Raw genomic sequence first — 23,308 nt, 5'->3', positions numbered from 1 at the left:
GCTCGGGTGTGGATGGGCGGGTAGTGGGTGGGGGCGAGTGTGCCGGGGGGGCGGGTAGGGTGAGCCACCCACAACCTCCCCATCCTCACCCGGCCCCTTTGACCCACCAACCTCCCGATCCCCACTTGCACCCGGCCCCCTTCCACCCCCACACACCCACGCCAACCCTCTTCCCTCACACCCAACCACCTCTCCCCCACCCCTCTCACCCCCCCTCACACACTCCCTCACCCCCTCACACAAACCTACCTCTCCCCGACCCCTCTCGCCTCCCCACCTACCCAACCCCTCCCACACCCCCTCACACCTCCCACCTCGTCACACACCCCCTCACACACTAGCCACTCCCATGCACCCTCAACCACCTGACATCCCCACACAGCCCCGCCCACGGCCTCCACCACCCTGCGTAGCCTTCCACCCGCCCTCGCCCTCCCTTGCCCTCCCCTTCTCTGCCCACCCCCTCACCTGCACGCCCCCCCACCCCCCCCCCCCCCACCCCTTCTTCACATTCTAAAAGGGTATGCATTAACATTATAATGTACAAAAAGTAAATCACGAATAACACATTCAAAAATTAACTATGTATATATTATATGAAAGTAGTGAAAATAATAAAATTCTTACATTTTACTATTTTTTTAGTCGAAACCTTCATATATCTATCTTGATTCTATATCTAATAAAAATGTAGAAGAATAAAAAATCATGTAAACATTTTTTAAACATTACGCTCAAAATGATATTTACATCTTGATATCTACTAAACCCAAAAATCTAATATTTTCAAATTTAAAACAATTTATTTTAATATTTCATTTAATATATGTTTGATTTTTTTAACAAGTACAAAAAAAATATATGTAATGAATAAAAAAATTGAAAATAAAAAAATATTTGACCAAAAGTAATTATAATATACTACCAAAGATTTTAAATAAAAAATATACCACCCAGTCAGGCACGAAACAAAATGAACCGTGAACATTATAAATCTTCAGAAACTTAACCATGAAAGAAGTGAATAAAATTGTTTGTAAACAGAAGGTGTATAACAAAAGTTTCCATTAATTGAAAATGAGTAACAACTATCATGAGTGTTGACCCTCCACCATCCTCCCCTTCACGCTCTACCCTCTCACCCACACACCCTCACTCCCACCCACCTTCTCACCCACGCTCCCATGCACTCCCCCTCACTCGAGCCCCCCTCTCTCCACACCCTCCCCCTCACCCACTCTCCCCCTCACCTGGCTCCCTCTACCTCACCCTCCCCCCCCCACACTCCCTCACCTTCACCCTCCTTCCCCACCCCTCTCGCGCCTTCCCCCTCACCCACGCTCCCCCCCCACCATGGCCCTCACCCCCCCCCCCCCTCGCTCTCCCTCCCATCCTCCTCCCTTTGTCCCTCATCCCCCCGCGGCCTCCCTACTCCCCATCCCGCTCCCTTCCTCCCCTGCCATGCCTTGTTCCCTGCCCCTCACCCTCAACTTCTCCCACATCCTTCCCCCTCCCCCCCTCCCTGCGCCCCCTCACCTTCCCTCACCCCACCCGCCCCCACCCCCGTGCCCTCTCCCCTCCCCCGCCCCACGCCATCCCCACTCCCACATCCCCCCCACCCCCTCCCCCGCCTAGTGCCCTATCTCCTCCCCCTCTCTACCCTGCCTCCCCCCCGAGGCCAGTGCTACCGCAGCGGTCAGCCCCCACGCCCGACCGGCGACCAGGTGATTCCTCGGGTGGCGCCGGCCGAGGGTGAGCCATGGGAGGGAGGGGGAGAGGAGAGGGGTTGGGGGGAATGAGAAAGGGGAGAGGGTGCGGCCGGCGGGGGGGGAGGGAGGGGAGGAGGGGGAGGGGGAGGTGAGGGATGGGGAGGGCAGAGAGGGAGAGGGAGGGCAAGTGAATGGGGAAGGAGGGCAAGTGAATGGGGAAGGGGAGGTGGAGGGGGTGGTGAGGGAGGGCGTACGGGAGGAGGGGAGGTGGAAGGTGTGCGGGGTGAGGGCATGAGGGGTAGGGCATGTGGGTGAGGGGGTGGGGAGGGTGTGTTAGGGGGAGGAAACTTCGGTGGGAAGGAGGTGAGGGGGAGGGTGTGTGAGGGAGAAGGCGTGCGGGTTAGGTGGTGGGAAGGGCGTGAGTGGGGAGGGTGCATGAGGGGGACGGCGTGCGGGTGAGGGGGCATGGGTCGGTGGGTTGATGTGGGGTGCGATCAGGTAGGTGTGGGGGGATGAGGGTGAGGGGGAGGGTGAGTGGGTGTGGGTGAGAAAATAGGGGTGATGTGGGTGCGTGCAGGTGAAAGGGGGTGGTGCGGGTGGGGATGGCAGGGTTAGAAAATCATGTGGTGATGTGGGGGTGAGGGGTATGGGGGGTTGGTGGTGGGGGATGTGGGTGGCGTTGAGAGGGCGGAATGTGAAGGGGGGTTAAGGAGGCAGGGGCGTGGGGTGTGGGTGGAGGGAGTGAAGGTGTCGAAAGGGGGGGTGGGAGGTAGGGGGCAAGTCAGGTTGCAGTGCCCGGCGTGGCAGCTCACCCGCCCACCACGGGGGTTGAGCGATTCTCAGAATCGCCCAACCCCGTGACAGGCAGGCGACCCGCTCGGCCGCCCCCACACCCCCTACCGCCCCCCCATGCCCTCACACCTTGCCCGCTCGCCCGACCTACCTACCCACCCAGCGATACCATGGTGGCCCACCATGCTCATGATGGACGTAATTGTTTTTTTTTTACTTTAACGGTTAAATTGCATTGATAGGCGGCAAAACAGCTGCCGCGTACTTGGATAATACATCGTTGTTTGACCAAGAATTTCTTGTTACACAGAAAGGGGTTTCGCGCTTTGAAACAGCAGGAGGTGTCGCCTTTGAGGTCGGACCACGATTGAAGGTGCTTGCCTTGTCTCTGCTCTGGAATCAAAAGCTTGTAATACTGCAGTTGCTAACGACGGACGTAATTGTTATTTTGTCTCAGAAAAATTATTAATTTAAAAAAAATATATATATCTTTTTCATTAAACTAATTTAATATGAAAATTTTCAAGGAAAAATTTTTTGTTGATAGCAATGTAGCTGCTCCACAAATTCACAAGTCTTTCAACAATTTTCAAAAAACCAGGATGTGATGTGAGTAATAGTGATAATGAAATTTTAATATATAAGTGAAATTATGGAGATGTTTTGCTGTACGGTTAATGTGGGATAATTTGTTTTAAAATATTATAAAGTGAATATTGTAGAATTGTTTCACAATAGGTTGAATGTGGGATTAATTTGTTTTAGAATATATTATAAAAAAAAAATAAAAAAAAAATTCAATTGTTTAGTAAATATTATATAATTTAACTATTAAAATAATTAATGTAGAAGTTGCAATTTACAATTTTAATTTTAATGATTTATTTAATAAAATAATTTAGTTTAAATTTTTCAATACATTGTAAAATAAAAAAATGTAGGTAAATAAATTTTTTGGAAAGAAATATTTTCGCGAAATTTTTTTGAGGGAAATATTTTGTCGAAAATTTTTGGAGGGAAATATTTTCACGAAAATTTTTGCATGGAAAATTTCATTCTTTAAGCTATATAATATCTTTAGGAGACTCTCCATTTGTATCATTGAACATGTTCTATTTGAAAGGGATGGATTGTTCTGATAGTGAAGTTTCGATTTACACACCATCAACATCTTTATCGCATAACAACTCTATTCATATTAATGAATATAGCGGGAATTCTTCCACTATGAATAGAAATTCAATTCTTCCACTTAGTACTGATTCTAAGGACTATGAGAGTAGCACTGATGAAATAGGGGATGGAGAATTTCAAATAAATAAAGAGTCACAGATTCCACTTAGTCCTACTTCTAAAGACTATGAAAGCAGCAGTGATGAAGAGCACGATGGTGAAGTTCAAAAGAATGGAGTGTCATGGTGTCCACTTAGTCCTAATTCTTAGGACTATGAGAGCAGTAGTTTTGAAGAGCATGGTGGTGAACTTCAAAAGAATGGAGTGTCACGGTGTCCACTTAGTCATAATTCTGAGGACTATGAGAGCAGCAGTTTTGAAGAGTATGATGGCGAATTTCAAAAGAATGGAGTATCACGATATCCACTTAGTCCTAATTCTAAGGACTCAGAGAGCAGTAGTGATGAAGAGCGTGATAATGAATTTCAAAAGAATGGAGTGTCAAAGTGTGCACTTAGTCCTAATTCTAAGGACTATGAGATCAGTAGTGATGAAGAGCATGATGATGAATTTCAAAAGTATGGAGTGTCACGGTGTCCAGTTAGTCCTAATTCTAAGGACTATGAGAGTGGTAGTGATGAAGAGTGGGATGATTGAATTTCAAAGGATTGGAGTGTCACGATGTCCACTTAGTCCTAATTCTAAGGACTATGAGAGCAACAGTTATGAAGAGCGTGATGATGAATTTCAAAAGAATGGAGTGTCACTGTGTCATCCTAGTCCTAATTCTAAGGACTATGATAGCACCAGTGATGAAGGACAGGATGGTGCACTTAGTCCTAATTCTAATGATTATAAAGGTAGCAATGACAAAGGACAGGATGTAGCATCTTCAGTAAGTAAACAGTCACATTTTCGACGTAGTCCTAGTTCTATGGACTATGAGAGTAGCACTGACAATGCACATGAGGAAGAATATTCATTAAATATTGAGTCAGATTTTCCATTCAGTCCAAATTCTAAGGACTATGATAGTATCACTGAAGAAGGGGAAGATGAAGAATATCCTCCAAGTCAATATTTGAAAATCAGAGCTCATCATAGTGTGGATAACATTCCTCTTAATGATGATGAAAATCCTTATAAAAATGATGATCCAATGATGGAGATGTTGCCAAGAAATATTGTATCGAGGAGTAGGAGCAGACCTTTTCATATCGATGGAAGTTATTCTAGTTATACAAGGGGTAGAGCAGAATATCTAACGAGAAGAAGTTCTATGCCAAAAAGATTGCTTGAAACATATGGATTTCAAATTTGCATTAGAAAGGAGGAAGAGATATTTGTCAATGGATAAAAGCATGCAAAATTCATATTTAGTTGGGTGCATACAATCTACATTGTCAGGTTATGATTATCATATTGGGACTTTATTTATCCGTAGAAAAGCTTTCAAAATGTTTCATTCAATAAGGAATTTTCATCTCTCAAGAATTCAAGAAAATTTGGAAAAGGATCCCACATTTTATTCAGAAGTACATCATAAAACACAGTTTGGGCCATTATCAAATATTGCAATGTCATGGATGAAAGATTTATTTTCAAAGAATGGAGAGTGTATGCCAAATAGAGATACAATACATATTCCAGATAACTTTTCAATGCGATAAATATACAACTTATACAAAGAATATGTAGAAGGTGCTAAAGGACATGGCCAGTTTATTACATATCAATATTTTGTTAAAGTATGGAAGAAAGAATTCAACAATGTCTGTATTCCTAAGAAGACAAGGATGGGGATTTTCACTACATATGTTTCTCTTAAATCAAAAAGGGACAAATGTGAAGGGTTAGAAAGAGGTAAGAATTCATAACTTTAACTCTTAAAATTGTATAGTCATCAACTATGAAAACAAATTTCTTAATGAATTTTTTTTATGTTGTGTAGATTTAATTGTCAAAGAACTTCAGGATCATCGCAAACAACAAACAAATGAAAGGAAGAAGTTGTACAAGCATCGAAAGAAGTGTTATGATAATCCAAATAAATATTTGGGTTTGATAATTGATGGTATGGACCAGAAGAAAACACTTTTACCATATTTTGTTCGCACACGCAAAAATTTACAGGAGAAAAACTTTATTCAGTTTCACTTATTCGGTTGTATGGTATTCAATGGGAAAATGTTGTCAAGGGTGTACTCCACATCTCCAAATATTCATAATGATGCAAATCTTACCATAACCATAATTCATGATGTGATTTCTCATTGTTCTTGTAATCTTCCTGAAGTTTTGTATCTACAATTGGACAACACTTGCCCTGAAAACAAAAATAATGTTGTTTTTGGATATCTAAACATGCTTGTTGAATTGAGAATTTTTCAAAAGGTAAAGGTTGGCTTCCTTCTCCTTGGGCACACTCATAACCATATTGATCAGATGTTCAGTTGTTTTTAGTCATATTGAGGAGGAAGCAAGTTGGGAGCTTGCCATCACTAATTGAATGACTTAAGAAATCACACATGCCAAAGCCTACTTTTGATGTGTTGGAAGAAACTTTTGACATGCAAAGGTTTATTCTGGGATCATATGGTGAGGGGAAATGCATTGAACAACTTAACGACATTAGCTTCCAACATCAATTTCGTATCAAAAAAATTGATGGGAAAACACTAATATGGGGCAAGAAGTATTCAAGTGCTGCAGAATGGGCAACATAATCAGGTTTGCAATTTTTGAAGTTCATTCCAGATCATCCAATATTTGCATAAAAAATATTGTTATTACAATCAGTTGGTGAAGTTCAGAATGCATGCAGACAGAATAGAGATATAAATTATTCTATTTTGCTGGAAATTAAAATATTAGATATACATATGAGTACTTTGACATTGCTGATTCAGTTTGGTGGGAGTCATTTTTCAATAATCAAAGTGATATCGTTTCAACAACTACAAATGAAGAGATACCTTTGAAAAATCCATTTATTTGGCCACAAAATGTGTCAAATGAACATGAGGAAATAGACATTGTTGAACAACAACAATCTCAAGGTATTATTGATTCTTCACAGGCAGAGGAAAGAGAGATGTATATTGGTTCCAGAATATCTCATGAACAATGTGAAGCCATGGAAGACCTTAATAGGGGTTTAGTACAGGATATTAAGGAGGGTTGCATGATTACAGTGCTAGCAAATGGAGATCCCAATGGCTATCCATTCTTTGTTGCTAAAGTTATAAAGGTATTTACAGAAAATGAGGATGTTGCAAGTGTTGAAGTACATTGGTATGCCACAAATACACATCCATTCAATGGTGTCTATAAGCCAGAGATGGTAGTTGAAAAAAAAAATGGCAGAAAGAGAAAAAGAAAGGGTACAAATATAAATCATCGCCGCACAGACATATTAAAGTTGGAGGATGTTGACATACTTGTTTATGACTTCAATTTAAAAAAGAGAGAAACTCTTCGCTTCAAGACGATAGAGATTTTGAAAAGGTTGTTACCAGAAGGAATAGTGTTGAGATGGGAGTCTACTAAAACCAGTCATAGATCTAGAATAATTTTGAAACCTGAAGTGTTGGGCATGCATGTGGACTCAGATGGGGCACTAGTTGATGAAAGAGAAGAATATGGAACATCTTCGTCAACATCTAGTAACTCATCTGAAGATGTGAATTCTGGTGGTGTGCAAGAAAATATAAGTGATTTTGAATAATTGTTTAAGACAGTTTATATAACTAATGGATGCATTGTATCTTGAAATAAAATTAATGATTTCCTTATGGTGCTAAATGAGAAGTTATGAGGCATTTTTATGTTTTTGGATTATATGTCTTAATTATGATATTTTTTATTGTTTAAAATATCTACAATGCAATATTAAATTAGAGATATAATGTATGTTTTATTCAATATACAAATAATGACTTTTGAATTCATTTAGTGATGTAATTCGTTCATAATGTCATGGTTTTTTAATTTTATAGTTGAAAAAAATTCAATTTCTTTTGTATCTAGCATGTTATGGTTGGAAACATGTTGAATTTATACTTAGGAAAGCAAAATGATATTCTACCAAAAACATTAATGTGTTTTTTCCTCATAAACAACTTTGTTTGGCACATAAAAATTTGGTTTTACTAGCATTTTTTAAAAAGATTGAAAATTGACCCTAAAATAAAAATTCATTATTCCAGTATCATCACTTTCATTTTGAAGCTATATTTTGCATGAAAATTTTGTAGTAAATTTCGTAGTTACTGCCATTTTTAAAACATGTTCAAAATTGACACCTAAAAAAAAAATCATCATTCCAGTTTACACACTTTTCATTTTTAGCATTGCTTTTGATGTTTTTTTGGGATTTTTTGGCCAGAGTTCCCATTTTGACTTTATAGTTACCGTTTCAAGGTTTACATAGTTATGATTATGCATCTTGATGGATCTTCCTTCAAGCAATCAAGCTTCTTCTGAAGAACTTGGCTCTGATACAAATTGTTGGAAATAATACTGAGAGGGGGAGTGAATTAGTAATATCAGATCAAGATTTTTTCTTTTTTCATAATCATATTTATATACGCTACTTCAGAGAGGGGAACTAGCGTGTAAACACAACTGTCTTTAAGGCAACCAATGTTTATGTGGTAAACTTATGATTTAGTTAATTCATCATATGTTGATCTTTAATCAGTGCATCAATACTTCATCAATCATTAAATAGAAACCATGTGTAGTATAAACATAATAAACCATTACACATAAGAAACACACATGAACACCAATATTTAAGGTGGAAACCCAATGTGGGTGAAAACCACCTCCTGCTATCATCTCTATCTACTTTTAATAATAACAAAATATGTTTACAATCTTGTACTGGTGCATACTCATACCAGTGTGCAGGATTCTAGCTGTAGAAGGTTACAACATTCTCTCATTCTCTAGCTTCTATAGGAAGGGAGCTACAACCTTATAGCTCTTGTACTAGCCAATATGTTTACTAGTATGTAGGTGTGACCCCACAGAAAACTCCACTCTTGCACCAGGGACCACGTTTCATGAATTTTGAGACTGGATGCTCTTGGCATATATCAAGACATATGAAGACCTCGACTCATCAATAAGCCATAAAAAATGTAGAAACTCAAACTTCATCAACCAACATGCAGTTAATCTGAAACAATCAGATCACTATCATCAGAACACTGTGTTGAACCCAAAAACCTGTATCAACATTTAAAACCAACTAAAACCTCAAAAATTCATGTGTCAGACTGTATACGCTACTTCAATGAAGAAAACCTGCATGTATACGCTACTTCCTTCAGCCCAACTTGCATATACCTCTAAAGATTCTGAATCATAAAATCTCTGAATGACAAACTGTATCAACCAGTAGTGTACTGAACATCTATTGTCAACTTACAGAACTTTACACAGGCATGCAATAGAAAACACTTCTTATCACTTATACAATCAATCAAATATCAACCTTCTTATGCATTCAAATTTACATTTAGATCTAAGAAGACTTCATTGACGGAAAATAGTAAAAGAGCAGCAGTAATAAATCAGCAATATTGATCTCATAGATCAGTCATCTCTGAACATCAAGCCTTTCTTTTATATACACTACTTGAAATAATAGAAGATGGGTGTATACGCTCTTTTGACGAGATGAACTTGCGTACAAATTTGCAAATATTGACTCAGAACTTTTCTGTAATTCCAAACTTCACACAAATCCATATCATGATAGATAATGAATAAAACAGATGCAAAACATTAGATCTAGCCTTAGCCAATATCAAATCATTCAAGAATAAGTCATTTCAGGTCTCATGATCTTGATCCAATATTGAACTCAAGGTGCACATAAATATTTCAGATATGGTCCCAAACATAACTCTGCAACATAAAATATACTTCGGATAGAAGTATTCCTTAGAATCTTATTCACTTTTGCATGTGTCCTTATGATCCTCTCTTCTTTATATAGTTTTTGGCCTTTCTCGATACCATGGACCGAATCCACTTAGGACCAATACATTCGATCAAATACCACGGGAAAAATACGTCGAAATAAATACCTAGGGTCAATATCATGGTCCAAAGATACCTTTGACAAAATACCTTAGACCAAAACCATGGTTTTCAACATGTACGTGCTTTGCCTTCTGTGGTAGTGCGTGTGTATGTTATACGCTATTTCTGTTCCAAGTACCTGTGTGTATACACTATTTGGATTAAGTGAACCTGCGTGTGTTTCTTAAACTACTCTTACATCATCGTCTTCCTTCAACTTCTTTATTCTAATCAATATACCTTAGTTTCATCTTCCTGATCCTCTGTACCACTGCCCTATTGCCTATGAATATTCCTATTAGCCTCTTATCAAAACTGAGTTGACTTGTGGAGTTGTCATCAAGGACAATACTTGTATCATAATGCCAACAATTGTGACAAATATTGTCTCAATATGAAAATCAGCCATGGTGACATTGTGACAACGATTTTCTCTTCGTTCAACATCATAATGTCACAACCATGGTTTGATATTTATCCCTTAGGTTTATAATATTAATATTGTGACAACCTTGGTAAAATATTGATCACTTCGTTTTAATATTATTCCCTTGGGTTTTTAATATTGATCTGAGGGGTTATATTTGTGCCTTGGGTTTATAATATCTATCCCTTGGGTTTACTAATCAAAGGGTTAGTATTCTTAGGGTATAATATTATTGATATGGTTTATAATATTGATCCCAGGGTTTAATATAAATCAATTTGGTTTATAATATAAATTCCTTCGATTAATTAATCACATTGTGACAAAGATTGCCTCAATATGAAAATGAATCATGGTCAACCATGGTCCAACATCAGATTGTGACAAGGATTGTCTCAATATGAAGATAAAGAATGATCAATGATGTTTATTCTACGGTTTATAATATTTATATTAGGGTTTATATACCTTAGGTTTATAATATTACTTTGTTGGGTTTAATATTATTTTCTTGTGTTTATAATCCCTTCGGGTTTTACTATTAATCCCTTGGGTTTATAATATCAATTCCTTAGGTTTATTAATCTACGGTTTCGTATTCTTATGGTGTAATATTATTCATGGGTTTTATAATATTAATCCTAGGGTTTAATATAAATCCCTTAGTTTATAATCATGGTCAACCATTATCAACCATGGTCCAATGCCACATTGTGATAAAGATTGTATCATTATAAAATAAACCATGGCAAACCATTTCCAACTATCGTCAACCATTGTTAATCATGGTTAACAATTGTCCAATGTCCCATTGTGACAAATATAGTCTCAATATCAAAATCTACCATGATCAAACATGGTCAACCACTGTCCTACGTTGCGTTATGACAAATATTTTCTCAATATGAAAATCAGTCATGGTCATCCAAGGTCAACCATGGCCAATCGTGGCCAATTATGGTCCAATGTCACATTGTGACAAGGATTATCTTAATATAAAAATAAATCATGGTCTACCATTGTCCAAGGTCACATTGTGACAAATATTTTATCAATACGAAAATAAATCATGGTCAACCATGATCCAATGTCACCTTGTGACAAAGATTCACTTAATATGAAAATCAACCATTATCAACCATAGTCAACTATGTTTGTTTTAGGGTTTATAATATTTATCTTAGGATTTATATACCTTGGGTTTACAATATTAATCCCTTGAGTTTAATATTATTCCCTTGGGTTTATTAGTCTAAGGATTTATATTCCAAGGGTATAATATGATTGATAGGGTTTATAGTATTAATCAAAGGGTTTAATATAAATCTCTTGCATTTATAATATTAATCCTTTGTGTTTAATATTATTTCCTAGGATTTATAATATTAATAATCCCTTTGGTTAATAATATCAAGCTTTATCGTGTTTTTTTTTTTTTTTTCTAAATATGTCTAAAATCTATTATTGTAACAAAATGATACATGGAGGCACTAGCCTCTGCAGTTCTTAGCCAAATTTCATGTCATATTTCAACCAAAACAAAATGAAGACAACCCAAAAGAGGGAAACCAATCCAGTCCAAAATAGATTTGCTACCCTTGCAGGGGAAACCAACATGTGAACATAGTGTGATATTGTTTTGAAAACAACTTCAAAGCTAACTATTTTGCTCAAAAGTGCAAAAATAAACCCACAGGACTGGGTGCTGAGAACCTGAAACCTGAAGAAATGTATTGGTCTAGTTTTCGTTTGGTGTCGATGGATGTTCTTCAAGAATTAGGAACTTGTAGGCATTGAGATCATCCTCTTCATTTTTGCAGTTCACCCATGTCTTCCTTTTCACTCTTGCCGACCGTGGGGTGGTCTAGATTTTCTCAATTCTACTCTGCTGCTATCAGAATTGAGAGCAGAAGGCTCACCCTGAGTAGTGTCATTCTTCTCCATTGCACTAGTGGGATGTCCTTCAGCGATGGAAGGTTCCTCCTGAAACGTAACTGTTATGGTGGCCTTGATAAGAGGTTAATCCAGAGAGCATTGGTATGTGAAGTGAGTTGTATAACTAGAATGCTAAGCGTTGGAAGGGAGAGCAGTAGTTGATAGACAGGTTTGTGAAGGCTGGGAGCTAACAACATGATTGTGACCCCTGCCACTGCATGTGTCAGGATAAAGAGCTGAGAAATGATTTGACCAGGGGGATGAGGAGTTAGAGAGAGTTGACGACGAAGAATGGAGTATTTTGCCTCTACTGTTGCGCCTCCTGCAACGCATTCACTGACACAACCCAGGCATAATTTCATAGGGAGAAAGGGACTGACTGTGAGGGGTAGGCACAAAGTAGATATGGTAACTTAGGGTGGCATTATCAGAGGCGGAAGGCTCAAAAGCGAGGGTCAAGTTACATAAGAGGCTCTACGAATAGTGGTTGCCCTTCCCTAACTCTGTACAACAGAGGATTTTGCATCTCCTACCTGTTGTCGTGTGAGTGCTTGGCTCGATGACAGCCAGGGGGCACTTACATTTTAGAGGCAAAGGAGCATAAACAGAAGAGGATGCGGACCGAAGAGCGCCTGAGGTCTCCATAATGAACAACCGAGGCAGGATGGTGGTGGTAAATTGGTGTGAGTGCAACATTGAACCACATTTATGAAGTGTTGTAAGACATTTTTATGGCGTGGTGTGTGAGATTACAGGTGGCCATGTGGCTACGCCACTTGTCATCCCGTATCTCCACCATCGCATCAGCCATTGAAAACACCCATATCTCGGACAAGGTTTATCATGTTAGTGATAAAACTATCATATTATTATAATACAATAATAATTAGTATGAATTTCCATTATAATCATTATCATGTTTATAATATAATGCTAATAATATTTTATAATATAATTATTATTATATTTATATATTTATTGATATCAATATAATAATAATAATAATAAATTTATATTCATTGATATACACATATATCAACTACATCAATAATGTGGTTATATTAAGGGTTAAAATTCACGTTTAATATTAATATTAGTATTAAATTTTAAGTTTAATATTTATATTAAACTTTAACTTTAACATTAACTTCTAATTATTAATCTCTTTAATACTTATCAATATTAATGTGTTTATCAATATTAATAATATCTTGGGTTAACAATATTAAAATTTCTTAAGTTTATTAATACCTTTAGGATTATTAATATGAATGGTAACTTTTAATAGTAAGTATTAAATTTTATTATTAATAGTAATTTTTATGAGTATTAAATTTTAATATTAATATTAAATTTAATTTTAATATTATTTTTATATGTTGTGTATGTGACTAATATATATTTTTGGCTATGTGAACTATATTTACTAATATAGTTATGCTTATAACATATTTCAAATATTCAAAATCAGAACTTTCTACTCATCCCTTCTAATAAGACCGCCAAACATCTGTACCATTACTACAATTTATACTCAAGCCAAGAACACACGACTCAACCTAATAAATCTAATCTCCACACAGTCCGGTGTGGATTGGGACTTACTTTTGTTGGTTAGCAGATATACTTTCTATTCAACCCCTTCTCAGAACACATAACACCGATTTTAATGGTCATCTATACCATTACTACAATTTATCCAGATAACACATGCCTCAGAAGCTCCACACAGTCTGGTGTTCGTTAGCAGATATGCTTTGACTTGCATAATTAAATGAAAATGGCATATCGCAGGATGCCATGAACCATCAGATAATTTCTGTCAGCATTGGAAGTGACGGCATCCGATGGCGCAAACCATATTTTCTCAAATGATTACTATCATCTTCTCCTTCCTGGCGGAATCATGTGGATCCGTTTTTACTCACATCCTCAAATAAAGGGAATATTGTGTGGGTGTTGTCTGTTGAGATTTTCTGTTTTGAATAAAATAGGCAAAATCTCAGTAGACAACAACAATAGGAATTAGTTCCTAGATTAGCTCCAGTTTGTTGGGAGGGAGTTAATGCATCCTAAATTTGAGTTGAGAGGATTTATGAGGCAGTTAGATTCTCCTTGCTATATAAAAGGTATTCATACGGATGGTTTGTGTGTGTGAGAGTTTATGTAATCTCCTGTTTGATTAATAAGATTGTCGATGCCTATGTTGTGTGGACGTAGCCCAGATTGGTTGGGTGAACCACGTTAATTCCTGTGTTTTATGTGCTTGATTTATCTGCTGTGTATTTGATTTAATTCTGTTGTGCATCTGATCTCCAACAATTGGTATCAGAGCATGTTGGAGGTGTTGTTGGTTGTTGTGCATGGCGTCCTGGAGTCTGCGTGCTAGACGTGCTGAGATTACCTGCGTGTGGATTGCTGTGCGTGGTGGACTGCTATCCAACTACGTGTGGATTGCTGAGTTTGTTGGTGGATTGCCGAGTCTGATAACGTAGCACCGGTTCAAGACAATTATGATCAAACCTGGTAACGAGCTTTAAATATGACTGTGTGTTGAATCTAAAGTGAACCTGCGTTTGCTGGCTCGTGGAGCACGCTGGACCTGCGTATTGTTGGTGCAGTGAACTGGTGCTGAATAGCTTGTGCGTGAATCGACTTGAATACTCCAGCGTAGAGGTGCCACATAACATTCGGTGCTGTGCTGCAGCGCTGATATAACATTTGGTTGCCGGAGCGCTGATATACCTGCGCTGGAGGTAAAGTAACCTGTGTATGACGTGCTGGAGCGTTTACATGCTGTATGTTTTTTGACTGCTGGTGCGTGGAGAGTCTGCGTATTACATAATTGCTGCAGCCGTGACATTGGTTGGTGCGTATTGCTATTATAACTGTGACATTGGTTGGTGCGTATTGTTGTTATAACTATTTCATGGGTTAGTGCGTATTGTTATGTCATGGTTGGTGCATATTGCTATGGTTGGTGCGTATTGCTGGTGCTATTATAACTGTGTCATGGGTGGTGATATTTAAATCGTGTTTGTTTTTTGGAGATGCGACTTGGTATTCAAAACAAAACAAAACTTGTATACAGTTTGTAATATCGATACTACTACCATCGGCGGACCAATTTTTATTTACTAAGGTGATAATTATGCAATTTGGATTTATGCTGCGCAGTGGCAGTAAAAGAAAAATTTTGTTTTTTAAAGCATAGGCATATGGCAGATATATGTATGTGACGTACAAAGGGCAGATAGTTGCTTGTTTTTAAAGGCATAGGCAGTTTGTTTTGTTCATTGCTGGTATTTAGACACAAACTTCATTTATTGAAAGTTGTTATTTTTGGAGATTATTGTTTTTTGATTGATACAAATGGCGAAAACTCAAAGTGCCCATTTTGAAATTGAGAAGTTTAATGGCAAGAATAATTTTGAGATCTGGAAGGTCAAAATGTACGATTTGCTTGTCCAACATGGTGTGACAAAGGCATTGTTGGGCAAGTCCAAACAGCCTTACAACATCAGAGATAATGAGTGGGCCGAGATGGATCAAAGAGCGATAAGTGTTATTCGACTGTGTCTAGCTGATGATGTCATGTTTAATATCGTGTCAGAGACAACAACTGCTGGTTTGTGGATGAAACTGGAAAAAATGTACATGACCAAATCCTTAACTAATAGGATTCTCCTGAAGCGACAGTTGTACAGTTTACGAATGAAGGAAGGTACATCGATTGCTGATCATTTAAATGCTTTTAATACTCTTCTTGTGCAATTACAAAGTATAGAAGTAAAAATTCAATCCGAGGATAAATCTATTACTTTATAGTGCTCATTGCCCGAATCATGGGATCATTTTGTTACTTCTATAAGTCTTAGTTCATCAGAAACTATTGAGTTTGATGATGTAGTTGCATCCTTATTATCGGAAGAAACAAGGAGAAGGTCGCATTCTGAAACCTCTACATCAGAAGCTATGCTGGTTAGAGGTCGTTCGAAAGAAAAACACTCCAGGAGGCCGAGCGACTCATGTTCAAAGTCGAAAGGGAAGAAGAGTAAGCTAAAGTGTTGTTTTTGTGGCAAATCAGGGCATTTAAAGAAGGATTGTTGGAAGCAACAACAGCAAACTTCAAAAGCAGATTCTTCGACAGAGAAGAAGGAGGCAAATACGACAGATACAGGTTCGACATCTGGTTCATGTATGAGTGATGAAGTATTATCAGTTAATGTGTCAAATCATGGTCAACATTGGTTGTTAGATTCCGGTGCATCAAACCACATGTGTATCCATAAAGAATGGTTTAGAACATATAAATCAATTGATGATGGTGTTGTGTACATGGGTAATGATATAACATGTAATATTGTGGGATTTGGGAGCATACAACTGCAAATGTTTGATGGGACAGAAAAAATATTAACTGATGTGAGGCATGTACCAGATTTAAGAAAAAATTTGATTTTATTAGGAGCACTTGATTCAAATGGATATAAAACTGTAATTCAAGATGGAGTAATGAAAATTTACAAAGGTATTTTACTAGTTATGAAAGCTAAGAAAGTAGGAAATCTATTTCAGTTAGAAGGAGTTATAAGGTCGGATTTTGTGTCTACTGTGTCTGAACATGACAGTATTTCCATTCACTTATGGCATCAAAGATTGGGGCACGTGAGTGAAAGAGGATTAAAAATTTTGGCTGATCGCAAGTTACTTCCAAATCTAAAGTCTGGAAAGTTAGATTTCTGTAAGCATTGTCTGTTTGGAAAACAAAGTAAACAAAAGTTTAAAACATGCAAACATACTAGTAAAGGCATACTTGATTATATCCATTCAGATGTTTGGGGACCAACCCCTACAACCTCATATGGTGGTTCCTCTTATTTTGTATCATTCATTGATGACTTTTTTAGGAAGGTCCAGGTCTACATGTTGAAAGGAAAGTCTGAGGTTTTTTCAGTTTTCAAGCAGTTTAGAGCATTGGTAGAAAACAACATTGGTAGAAAAATAAATTGTTTAAGAACTGACAATGGTGGTGAGTTTACTTCCAAGGAGTTTGACAGCTATTGCAAGGATGCAGGGATCGAGAGGCATAAGACCACGGTTTATACTCGTCAGCAAAATGGAGTTGTTGAACGCATGAACAAGACTCTTCTAGAGAGAGCAAGGAGTATGCTGAGTAACGTCGGGTTGCCGAAGGAGTTGTGGACGGAAGCGGTGGCAACAGCTTGTTATGTGATAAACTGATCTCCATCGACGGCGGTAGACTGCAAGATTCCACAAGAGGTATGGAAAGGACACCCTTGTGACTATTCTAAACTCAAAGTGTTTGGTTGTGATGCATATGCTCTAGTGCCTAAACACCAGCGAACTAATTTAGATCCAAAGTCTAAAAGGTATATCTTTGTTGGGTATGGTGTTGGAACAAAGGGATATAGATTGTGGGATCCTACTACCCGCAAAATCATCATCAACAGAGATGTAAAGTTTAATGAATCCTCTCTTGTACAGTTAGATGTAGATAGTAGATTGAAACAGGATGATGTATCTCACTTTCAGCACATTCAGTTTGATAGCATTTCTAAGGATAGTCATGATGACCATAGTTCAGATACTAGTCATGAACAAGTTTCAGAATGAGAACATGAACATGGTTCAGGTTTAGATCATGAACAGGTCTCAGATACTGATCGGCAAGAAGTTCCTACAGAGGGTAGTCATCCAATCGAGGAAGCGCCAGAAACAACCTTAAGGAGGTCGACAAGAATCAAACGGCCACCGAGAAGGTATGATGATTATGTCACTTCTGTTGCATTTACTGCTAATGACGATGAACCTCTGTGCTATCAGGAAGCAATAGAAGGTTAGAAAAGTGACAAGTGGAAAGCAGCCATGAAGGACGAAATGATGGCCTTAAGTAAGAACGGCACATGGGATCTAGTTGAGCTTCCGAAAGGCAGGAAAACTGTGGGGTGTAAATGGGTTTTCAAGCTGAAACGGGGTGTGAATGATACGGAAGACAGGTACAAAGCACGGCTGGTTGCAAAAGGGTTTTCTCAGAAGCCGGTATTGACTTTCATGAGATTTTTTCACCAGTGGTTAAAATTGTTTCAATTAGAATTGTGTTAGAATTAGTGGCTTTGCTTGATTTAGAGTTGCAGCAGTTAGATGTTAAGACTGCATTTCTACATGGTGACTTAGATGAGGAAATATATATGGAACAACCGGAAGGGTTTGTTCACCATCGCAATGAGAAATGTGTCTACAGGCTCAAGAAGTCATTATATGGGCTGAAGCAGTGGCCTCGGTAGTGGTATAAGAAGTTTGATTCTTTCATGTTGTGTCAGAAATATGTTAGAAGTGAATATGATCATTGTGTTTATTTTAAACAGTTGAATAATGGCATATTCATTATCTTGGTATTGTATGTTGACGATATGCTTTTAGCAAGCAAAAGCATAGAAGAAATCAACAGGTTGAAGGCTCAGATGGCAAGGACATTTAATATGAAAGATCTAGGAGCAGCAAGACAGATTTTGGGCATGGAGATTTTCAGAGACAGGAGCAATGGTAAGCTATGGCTATCACAACAAAAGTATATTGAGAAAATACTTTTGAGGTTTGGTATGAATAATGTGAAGCCTGTTTCAGTCCCTTTAGCTTCCGATTTAAAGCTTTCTTCGAGTTTATGTCCTAATACAGATGAAGAAAAGGATTATATGTCTCGAATTCCATATGCCAATGTAGTAGGGTGTTTAATGTATGCGATGGTTTGTACTCGACCAGATATTTCACATGCAGTTGGGGTTGTCAGCAGGTACATGGCAAATCCGGGTAAAGAACACTGGTCAGCAGTGAAATGGGTGCTTCGGTATCTGAGAGGCACAAGTAGTTATTGTATCACTTACAATAAGAGTAGTGAGTTTGTTTGCGGATATGTTGATTCCGATTTTTCAGGTGATTTGGATAAGAGAAGGTCAACTTCAAGGTATGTCTTTACTCTTGCAAGTGGAGCTATAAGTTGGATGTCAAAGCTACCAAACATTGTCGCGTTATCCACTACTGAAACAGAATACATTGCTGCTTCGCATGCTTGCAAAGAGGCGGTTTGGTTGAAAGGTTTGCTTGGTGAGTTTGGTAGGTTACAGGACAACATCAGGTTACTTTGTGATAGTCAAAGTGCAATACATTTGGCTAAGAATCCGGCCTATCATAGTAAATCAAAGCATATTCCAATTAAGTAGCATTTTGTAAGACATGTTATCACTGAAAGGGGAGTCTCTCTTGAAAAGGTGCATACAAAGGAAAACTGTGCAGACATGTTCACGAAACCAGTTTTGTTGGAGAAGCTACGCTGGTGTTTGGCTTCTCTTGGCTTGCAGAAAAGATAAAATAATAATAATAGGGCATTAGGCGAATTGTTATCAAGGTGGAGATTGTTGAGATTTTCTGTTTTGAATAAAATAGGCAAAATCTCAGTAAATGACAACAATAGGAATTAGTTCCTAGATTAGCTCCAGTTTGTTGGGAGGGAGTTAATGCATCCTAAATTTGAGTTGAGAGGATTTATGAGGCAGTTAGATTCTCCTTGCTATATAACAGGTATTCATACGGATGGTTTGTGTGTGTGAGAGTTTATGTAATCTCATGTTTGATTAATAAGATTGCCGATGCCTATGTTGTGTGGACGTAGCCCAGATTGGTTGGGTGAACTACGTGTTTTATGTACTTGATTTATCTGCTATGTATTTGATTTAATTCTGCTATGCATCTGATCTCCAACATTGTCTACTATAAAAAGCTATACTTTGTTAATTTAAAAATTATTTACTTTTCAGGCGGGAGGCTGAAAAGTTTACCACCGTCGAGATATAATTGAATATTATCAATCCTTTACATAACCAAATGAGGAGAAGATTTCATATGTTTATTTAAAACGTGTGGATTATGGTTTAGCGGTAATTAAGGAAACCTTCATCTCACTGATTTTGTAGACTTCGGCTCATGGAATCAGGAAGACTGTATGCTGTGATCACATCAATTCGAGTGCATAGATATTGAAACTTGTCTCTGAATCAAAGAACTGTCATGCTTTATGAATTATTTTGATATGCATCAATCAGTTGTCCTTCATTATGAACAATTGAGAGGTGTTTTATGATTCACTTTAATATGATGGAGGAATGTTTATTTATTATTCTTAACTTATAATTTAATAAATAAGTAATATTGAATTAAAATTTAAATATTCAATATAAAATATAATTATAATAAAAATTAAGAATTTAATAAAATTATATAATAGTATTATGTTAAAAGTTAAATATTTAATTGAGGTGGCCAACCCTAGCAAATTCCACCTCCCGGTTGGGGCAGTAAATTTACTTCAAGTCTTATTCTGGAATCTTCTCACCCATACCACACCCACACCAAACTGGCACACACTTAATTCTCTTGCTAGGAAGTGGAGTTAAACCTACACCAAGTTGGTGAGGAATGAGATATGGAAGAATGAGGAGACCTCGTGCCAGATCTTCGAAATGTCAGTTCTCTCAATAAAAGCAGATTGTCTATTATTATTTGGTAAGAGCCTTGGTTACTCCTTCAGCTCGCCTTTGGAAAATTGATCCCTAACTCCATGCAATTCATAAGGAATTTCAGTTTATTCAATTCTATATTCAACAATAGAATGCAGGCTATTCCTGACTCCAAGAAATTCATAAAGAGTTTCAGCTTATTCAATTCTAAATTCAACAATAGAATGCAAGGATAGTGGCATAGAGAAATATGTACCATGTCTGTCACAAAGAATTACCCAATTCTAGTGCTAAAGCCTCACTACCTCCAGTATATATGGGTGGGTGGTTGGTTATATCACCCCACCAACCTACGCCCAACGCCCAAGGCAACTGGTTTACAATGTGTTGTCTCGCCCAAGAGGAGGGTCGACCCGCCTTGTAACGCCCTGGCAGTTTGGGTAGGGCGCGCTCCACACTTCACACGGCAGAGACATGACCCGCGGGCGAAACGGGCAGGGCGACCCGTGCACGGTGACCCGATGGGCGGTTGGCGGACAGCGGTTGGGCGCGGTCACCCGGTAAGGCAGAGGTTTGGTACACGGGTGCGGTCACCCGACCGGACAAATGAACGCACGGAGATAAGTTCGGTGGACGAATGGAGAACCGGGCGGTATAGTGGATGGGCGACCTGAGGGCGCACCGCACACAATGGACGGGCGGCCCATGGGCGACCCGCGCCAAAGGACGAGACGACCGGGCGATGGCACACGAGACAGAAGTGTGATGGGCGCAGGCGGAGTTCAGCGAGGCGACAGAACGTGGCGGCAGCGGGCGGAAGTATGGTTCGTGGGCGACTCGGGTAGGGCGACCTGCCATGCGACGGATGACGGACAGCGAACGAGCAAACAACAAACAGTGAAGTGCGACAGCAAGGTGGCGACGCGGTGTGAGGCGGACACAACGGACATCAAAGGATGGTGGACGGGTGCGACAATCTCATGAGCTGGCTGCGACGATCTTGAGGAACACTTCCAAACTACATATGAAATAATGCGAAGGGAGTCCGAAAGTTTATAAGGGCGTAGGTCGCCCTTGCCTTAAGGCAAGGGCCGACCTGCCCATAATTTATTAAGGGGCTTCAACGCATGATTTCGAGAGTCGGCTTGAGTGTTGACACCCCTCAAACAAATGAGCATGAGAGCGTATATATACTTGGCGCTGAGGTTCATTTGGAGGCAAGCAATTCGAGCTCGCTCTCTCTACATACATGCAGAGGTAAAGAGGACGCAGGTTAATGTGCACATCTCATGCGCATGAGATAAGTGCGCAGTCTTTTACCGAGCTATCTTGTGGACGGGCGGTGAAGTGTTAAACGTGCAGGCCAAGATTGGTTAAGGTTCGGTACACGGGTGACACGGTTTAGTGCGCAGGCCGAGTTGGGGAGTTCGTGGCTCGGGTGAGCACACTCCGCCAAAGGTTTATGTACACAGTTGTAAGGGCGTGGCCCATTATTTGTAAACAGATTTGAAGTGTTGGCCGTGGTTGAGCCCGGCACACTTGTTGTATCTTGTATTATTGAAAACAGTTCTATAATATATTGTTTGGGCGAACTCGTTCGGGAGTTTCCCCTCCCATATAACAAATGTGCAAGTGTTATTGATGCGGTTTGATTATATGATTGTTATGAACAGTTGTAATATTTATGAATGTCGAAGAAGTCTAAATGCATTCTATTTAATTGTGAATTGGAATTAAGTTTATTGTTGTGGAAGGCGTAGTCCATAAACGTGCATTTGGTTAAAAGTGGGCGTTCGGTGGTGCCGCACCCCGCCGGGCACGGCGAAAAAAATTGGCCGTAGACTTGGGGGCGTGACAGGTGGTATCAGAGCTCGGTCGAAGAGCTGGTATTGAAGCATTGAAACTTGGACAAGGCTGTCTCGGTTGAAATTGAAGGTGAATCTGCTTGATCTATAGCAGGTGACTAGGCAAAGATGGAGAAGGCCGACAAGGCGGTAATGGTGGATGATGGCCATAGCACAGTTAAGGCTCTCCGGTATGAAATATTGGAGCACATGAGTCAGTGGAGTTCCAACTGGGTAGCAATGCGAACAGAGAATATGAAGATTCGGGAAAGCTGTTCGGAACTACGAAGGGAACTTGAAGAACTCAGAAGTCAATGCGAAAGTACGGCAAGTGTTGAACTCAATGAGTTTGATGAAGAAATCTGACAAGGCAAGCTTGGTCTTCAAGAGCTCTTTGAGGAAAGAGCCCGCTTAAGAAGAGAAAGTGCCAAATTGGAGGTCGAGGTCAAGCGAATTGATGAGGAAATAAAAAAGAAACTTCTTGGTAAAAAGCTGGTTGTGATCAAACAAGAGGAGCTCGACTATGTTGACAAGTTGGAAGCTCACTACCGTGAACACCCAGAAGACATCCGGAAGTTTAGCTCTATGGACTTGGTCGATGAACACATGGTTGGTGCACTCGAGCAGAACATGGCAGAGGAAAGGCTTGAAACAAGTCAAGACAGACCAGGGCCGAGTTCCCCAAAAGATCTGAACGAAGAAGTAAGGTATCTTAAGAGGAACGTCGAAAAGGAACATGAACCTATTGACATTTCTGAAGCTGAATTCTTGAAACAGGTTGCTGAGATAAGGCGCAAG

The sequence above is a fragment of the Pinus tabuliformis genome, chromosome 8, assembly GCF_031772625.1.
Source record: "Pinus tabuliformis cultivar Carrire ecotype Pingquan chromosome 8, CPIR1, whole genome shotgun sequence".
NCBI classification, from domain to species: domain Eukaryota; kingdom Viridiplantae; phylum Streptophyta; class Pinopsida; order Pinales; family Pinaceae; genus Pinus; species Pinus tabuliformis.
Note: the sequence above shows the minus strand (reverse complement) of the source record.